We start from the raw sequence: 7,533 nt of genomic DNA, 5'->3' as shown, positions 1-7,533 counted from the left end.
ACAAAAAACAAAACAGTCACTGATGTAAATATACAAAGTGAAAATTCTCTTCCCAGGAGAACCATGTAAGAAGATTGAGTTCAGAACTCCCCACACGTAATTCCTTTTCAACCACTTCATCACAAAGTCAGGTGCATGGCAGTTGCTTGTTGATATTTTGCGGCTTTCCCCCAAGGAAACAATTGAGACTATTTTCTTTTTTTTTTTTTTTTGGTTTTTCGAGACAGGGTTTCTCTGTGTAGCCTTGGCTGTCCTGGAACTCGCTCTGTAGACCAGGCTGGCCTCGAACTCAGAAATCCGCCTGCCTCTGCCTCCCAAGTGCTGGGATTGAAGGCGTGCGCCACCACCGCCCGGCAGGAGACTATTTTCTTACAAGTTGAAAATGTTCTAGCTTTCCAGATATTGCATAATAAAATGATTCCTAATGTAGCTATCCTGGCAGGAATTAAGTTGTTCTTAAGGGACATTTTTGCTATCCTCATTTTGTCTATCAGACTATTGAAAGTGTAGACTTTAGGCGGTTGGACTTTTTCAAGATCCTTCTGCTATGAGAAGGAAAAGATTACAGCCTTGTGTTAATCAGAAGAGACATTTCATTCCCAGAAAGAGATTCCACAGATTCTGACAAGTCGTCAGACAATCTTGCAAGAAAGTCTCGAGCTTAGAACAAGTGATAGACAGAGCTTCTTTCTGACCACAATTGCTTGAATATTGATGACTCCTGCTCTCTACTGAGAACTAAAACTCCTCCCAACAACCCAGTGAGATATTTAGGCCCAGGTGAGAGAGTGTTTCTTCTTCCAAAATGTGGCTGTATTGCATAACTACAATTTTTCAGCTTCTCCTCATTAAGATCCTTGACCTTGAACTTGTTCTCCTTAATGGGCCTACTAGCAGTGAGAGTTCTGTAAAAGCCTGGACTCTGACTCTTACACTTACAGAAACACCAAATAGCACCTAAGAACAGAATGAAGATTTTCTCCCTTGTTTCTGCTTCTTTTGGTTAGGATCCCACTCTCTTTTGCTGTCTGCCCGCAGGTTTCATTCAGTCCTGGAATGGAGCTGGCCAGATCTTCAAACCTCACTTCTTAGAGCAGAAGCAGACCACAGCCTGCCTAACTCTATTCTCTTCACATAGATCACTTGGTAAGAAAATGTCAGTTTGATTTCAGCTTGCAGCTTTAGCAGTCACCCTGCTTCTTCAGTGTTAAAGGCATCAATCAAGAGTCTCTACCCTACAGGGCAACTTGGAGTACCATGGGTGTTTCTCAGGCTTGCCTCCCAAGTGCACAGCATGTTGTCTACACCACTGTAGTACATAAATTCATACCTGACTAGATGAACTTCTAGGTCTAATTTTTAGAAGAATATGTGTCAGACAAATATCATTAAAATCATTCACACAAGCAAGATAGATAATCCTCATTACACTATAACGCTATTAACATTATCACTAGCAGATTTCTGGAGAATACTTTCGGTTGAAGGGCAGAATGGGGTATATGGTAAATAGCACGATAGAAATTGAGGTGACAGAACTGGGTAATAGAGCTCAAAAACATCATACGTCAGTGAAAGTTTTAGGCCAGATACATTGATTTCAGATGAGTAGAAAGAACATTTTTAGGGGAAGTGTTTAAGCTCTCTCTCTCTCTCTCTCTCTCTCTCTCTCTCTCTCTCTGTGTGTGTGTGTGTGTGTGTGTGTGTGTGTTTGAGTATATATATATATATATATATATATATATATATATATATATATAATGGATATAGTTAGTTACATGACATGATTGTGTACACATTTGTGTGTAGGTATCAGTGCTTCTATGTACATATACATGTGAGAGCCAAAAGTTTGCATCTTATATCTATCATTGATTGTCCTCACCTTTTTTTTTTACTTTTAAACTTTAATTATGTTTTTAATTGAGTGTTTTTAACTAAAACTCTTTACTTTGACAAATCCATGCATAGATTCAATAAAACATAATATCATCGTCACTTCTTTCTAACTTTTAATCTCAATAATTTTGATCTACTCCTAATTTCTTCCTTTCTTTCTTTCTTTCTTTCTTTCTTTCTTTCTTTCTTTCTTTCTTTCTTTCTTTCATTCTCTCTTCTCTCTCCTCTCTCATTTCTTAAGTTAACTCACTAAGACAAATTGATGCAGTATCCGTGTGTGTGTATGTGTGTGTGTATACATGTGTGTACCTCTGTGTTTATGCTCATCAGTTGTCAGGTAGGATAGCTATGGATTCAGAAGAGTGAATCTCCCTACTCCAGCATCTATAATCTGCCAATACCTCTTCAATAAGATGGAACCTGATGATAACTTTTATCATTGACCTGATTTTGGCTGGATTGATCTTGTATGAGTCTATGGCATGTAACCACAGGTGCTCTGAGTTCATAAATTTAATAGCTGCTTAAGTCCAGGGGCTTGCTTTACATATCATTCCTTTCTCTCAATGAGCTTATACATTCCTTGTGCTTCTTCACCTACAATGTTCCATGGGCCTTTATAGTGGGGTTGGAGAAAGGTTGAGAAAAATGTTTCATTTAGTGCTGAGAAATCAGTCTGTTACTCTCAGCACTGAAAACACTAATGCGTCTTAACATTAACTAAAGCAAACTGGGTGGATGAGTCTTAACATTAACTAAAGCAAACTGGGTGGATGAGTCTTAACATTAACTAAAGCCAACTGGGTGGATGAGTTGGAGGGGTGGTTCTCCATCTAAGGTCAAGAGCAGCCCAGGTTTGTGGTAAAAATACATACTCAGAAGGGAATTTTGACTTCACACTGTTGAGTAAAGTAACAATAATAGATTCTAGCTTAGGGTCTGTGGCCTCCCAAATCACAGGCTTTCAGTGTGGTTCAGGAAATTCCTTCCCATGAAATGACCTAACCATAAGCAGAAAGCAATTAATTATCATATATCCTACCACTATTGGACCAGTGGGGTCTCTCTTGCTTGGTGGATGTGTAATGTCCAGTGTCTAGTACTACAGAAGATCATTGATGTTTTTTCTTGAAAGCAGTCTGCATATCATAGTTGGGCACTATGAAAGCTAGCTAGTCAAGGGGGAGAAGTTTCTTGGTCTGTTTAAGATAGATTTCTTTATGTCTTACAGCCAAATTGAATGATGTCTAGTACATCCCATCCTCACGTTGCCAGGTAGTTATGTTGAGTTACCAAAGGCAATGACAATGACTTTTGTTGGTTTGGAGGCTTCTGGGGCCTCTGTGAATAAGAACTTCAGAAGTGTACCCAGGATTTACACTGAGACTTCCATTAAATATAACCTGTGTATTATTATCAATATACAAAAATGTATTATCAGTCATTCCATCCAAGATTTTATTTTTTAAGCTATATTTTGAAAATACTGTATTAACTACTAGATTTCCATAAAGTGTGATCATGTATACTTAGGTCTGGTTAATATACTAATTTCTCTACTACATTCCTATCCTCATTTGATATTTCAACTACCAATATATATATACCAATATAACTCCCTTTTTGAATCACTATACTATACTCTTGCTCCAAATACACATTATGCTTCAATTTATAGGCACAGTTAAGTTTGATTTAGAATGTGATAGCATACTAAATAAGACCAACAATCAACATATAGAGTCTCAGGAAGCTAAAAACCTTCAACTCAGAGAAATTAACTAGTAAGAAAGAAAGCTCATGTGCATGCATGTGTACATACACACACACACACAAACTGGAAAGAAATCCTTGCCAGTTGCTCTTCTGACAAAGGATTAGTGTCTATATTATTCTCCTTTATCTTTTAAGGCAGGATCTCTCACTGAATCTGAGGTTCATAAATTCAACTAGACTCTATAGCTGCCCAGTGAGCTTCAGGGAGCTATCTGTCATTGTCTTATTCATGGATATGCTTGAATTTTTAACATGTTTGACACATACTAACATAAGTTGTTGTTCTTGTACATCAGGAGATTTACCCTCTCAGCCCTTGCCTCTCCTCTGTAGATGGCGTTCTACTTATTAAATTGAGAAAATCCATGAGAAGATCATGGTAGTTGTGTGTAGAAAGATCAGATTGGTGATGACAGATGAAGCTTTGAAAGCTTTCTCAGGCAAAAAGTATGTTTTCATTGTGCTACATTTCTGGGTTGAAATAGCCTGTAAAGTAATGTTTAGTTTAGGGTTTTGAATTACATATTCACAGTTGTAACTCCAACACTTTAAGATTGCTTCATAAAGGAAAAAAATAATTAACTAAAAATCTCACAAAAGCAATCTTATGAATGATTTCCTTAGACTAACAGTCAAAATCTTTTTAATAAGTATAGTCACTAATTCAAGAAATAGTCTTGGAATTTTTTTCTCTGCTTCAGGCAGTGTAAGAACAATTTACTCCCAGTAACAAAAAACAACAAACAAAACAAAACAAACAAAAAAATAAAAAACAAAAGGCAAATAAACAAAAAAGGACTATGGTCCTGATTAGAAGTTACCTAGTTTTGGTGTCTGTGTGTGTATGTACATGTGCACGTGCATGTGGATGTGCGTGTGTGTGTGTGTGTGTGTGTGTGTGTATGTGTGTGTGTGTAAGAGAGACAGAGACAGAGGCAGAGACAGAGAGACAGAGAGATGAGAAACAGAAAGACAGAGAGAAAGAGAGAAAGATCTAAATTAATTTTAATTTTATTAAGTAATCTTGCTGTTTTAAAATGTGAGGAACCATCACTAACTATATAAGATAGTTCAGTATTCATCAACCATCACTATTATACATGATTAATTCTATGTATGTCTGCAAAGAGAAATCTAAGAAATAGATTTTGAAAATATGGAGAATGTTTTTTCATAGAACATGAGGAGCAGAAGAGTGCATTTACTTGCACGCTTGCAAGCTTGCTTTATAGCCTTCATAATTAATCTCAAGATTTATAAAGACACTTCAAAGGTCCAACCACCAAGTAGTAACTTAGGACCACTTAAAGATGAACTAGAGTAAAAGATATTCCCCACTCAGCAATGTTTTGTTTAAATGGCTTATTGGAACATAAATATAAAACAAACCACTAAATTTTCAGAGGCAGTGTGACTTCTCAGTTTTAACAATTACAGTGTCTATATATCTAGAAAATATTTATAAACAAATTAAAACATATGTAAAACAATGGCATAAGTGAATCTGAGAGGATACCTGAGTGGTAAGAGCACTGGCTCCTCTTCCAGAGGGTCAGGATTTGATTTCCAGCAGTCACATGGGAGCTCTGAACAGATTGTAATTCCAGTTCTAGTGGATCAGATACCCTTGTCTGCCCTCTATGGACATGGCATAAATGGGGTGAATAACTATACATGGATATAAAACATTTATATAAATAAAAATGTTTCAAAAGTTACATTATTACCTATAAAATCAACAAACTATAAACACAAAGAATATTCAACTCAGAATAATGTGTGTGCTGAAGACATAATACATTACTGGTATAATTATCTTTCAGACATCTTAATAAGAACCTCAATTTAAGCATAGTTAGATATACTAGTAGTGTATAAAACACACACATAAAATTATAATTATATAACCATATGTGATTATATATACCAATAAAATTAATAAAATATATTGGAATTAAAGAAACTATATAGTCAAAATAATTTTAAAATAATTATAATAGTCATTATATATGACTGTATAAAAATAATTTAGTCATTGATTACAATAAAATCAAGAAATAATCTCTAATATTGTCTTCTTTTAATAGCTTGAATAATTGAAACCTCAATATGATAAATAATCTTTAAATATTACATTAAAGTAACCATGTGTAAGTACATTTAGAGATAGCTATCTGATAGAAATGTTGGGGAAGATGATGTAGCTTATGAGTAAAGCACTCATCCAACTTGCATATGATCCTGAACTTGACCACAAGTAGTTCCTCCTTCTCCAAGAACAAGATAATAAATATTTGAATCTTCTCAGATCCATCTCATTTACAGACATTTTCACTTCTCCTTCTCCTCTGCTCATTTAATATCACACTAAGTTAGTGTTAGTTTATGTAATATAACATTTGGGGTTTAATTCCTAAGAGCTACCTCCTCTCCCTAGCTATATATTAAACTACCCTAATTTTCCTACATGTCTTAAAGACTAAGGAAATATAAGTCCTCCTGTGCCATTGAAGTTTGAATATCAGACACCAGACCTTTTGGGGTTTTACAAGAGAACCGAGCTACCCTTTGAATTACATGATATTTTTTCAAAACTCAAGAGATTATGGGGAGTTAATTTCATAGTAAACAATAACATATCCATTTATAAGAGCCAGTGACAGTTATGACACAAGAATAAATAAGTTAAAATAAAGACTATTAAATGCAAAAATTCTGGAAGTAAATAACTCTGAACTCCTGACATTCTGAAAATGGTGCTGGAGTGTCACAGCATTCAGCGCTGCCTCCTCTGCAATCCTTGTACTTATCATGTCCACTCTGTATAAGATACTCACCCATCAATCACTCAACATCCATCTTTGTTACTAAATGGACCTTCTCACTGTGACTGCTGTGATAGGTTGCTTTCATCCTGTGTAGTGTCGCCAAAGGTTACAGTGGTGATTTGGAGAATTTAATTGTGACTTAGATAAGCCATGAAGTGACCCTACAAGTGAGAATGTTGAAGTTATCCATTCAATAAAGAAAATTAAGAGAAAAGCACCTAACAAACTAGCATGCTGAGCTCACTAAAATCTGTGCTAAAACTTGAATCTTCCTGCCTTGGAAATGATGAGAAAGGAAAGAACTTGAACTTATTTTGCTGCCTTTACTCAAAATGGTGTGAGCATTATGTGATGCCACAGTGAATGGTAAGTGGTTATCATGGCAAGAGATATTCAGTCCATGTTCAAGTGTACAGAATAGAGAAAAGTATCAAATACAAATGCATGTCTGTGGTTTCATTTATTCTCCAGGACAGAGTGTGAACACCATCCCTCACTACCACAAATTATGCAGCCTTGTTTCTTGCATGTGGGGAAATCCCTGGATGAACACATCCAGGGTGAAAGGGATACGCTTTGCCTTGGGAAAACCACCTTTGTGGGGATTGTAGTATCTCCCATGCCAGGTAACTATATGATCAGAGTTTCAGAGAAACATTTTTAGTTGTACAATATAAATCCTGATGATTGTTGAGAACACAAAGGTCTCTACCCTCACAGATAGCGTTAGGGAAAACAGAAATGTTAAACAAGTAGGGTTGTCTCCTTACCAAAAGAGATATATACCCTGTTTTCCACTTAGAAGGCTGGAAATAAGAGGAGCTAATAGCATATCAACCCCTGTGCTATATGAAGGGTCAAGTAATATCTAGTTTGCCTGGGCTCACACATACAAGAATGCGGATAAGTTATAATCTAGATGACTTGTGTGCTATATGTTGGACAAGGCCATATCTTACTCCTGCAGACTCTATGCTTATCTAGGTCTTTATTCCTAGAACTTCAACTTGATCATTGTTTCTATTGCAAA

General features: G+C 36.0%; 1 non-coding gene across 1 annotated transcript; it reads right to left on the bottom strand.

Annotated features, from left to right (window-relative positions):
- Nucleotides 1–6,970: 6,970 nt before the first annotated feature.
- LOC116095162 lies at nt 6,971–7,137 on the bottom strand. The gene has a single exon (XR_004120484.1). It is a non-coding gene; the product is annotated as a U1 spliceosomal RNA (small nuclear RNA).
- Between the last annotated feature and the right edge of the window lie 396 nt (nt 7,138–7,533).

The sequence above is a fragment of the Mastomys coucha genome, unplaced genomic scaffold, assembly GCF_008632895.1.
Source record: "Mastomys coucha isolate ucsf_1 unplaced genomic scaffold, UCSF_Mcou_1 pScaffold17, whole genome shotgun sequence".
In the NCBI taxonomy this organism is placed as follows: Eukaryota; Metazoa; Chordata; class Mammalia; order Rodentia; family Muridae; genus Mastomys; species Mastomys coucha.
Note: the sequence above shows the minus strand (reverse complement) of the source record. Positions and strands in the feature narration are given on the sequence as shown.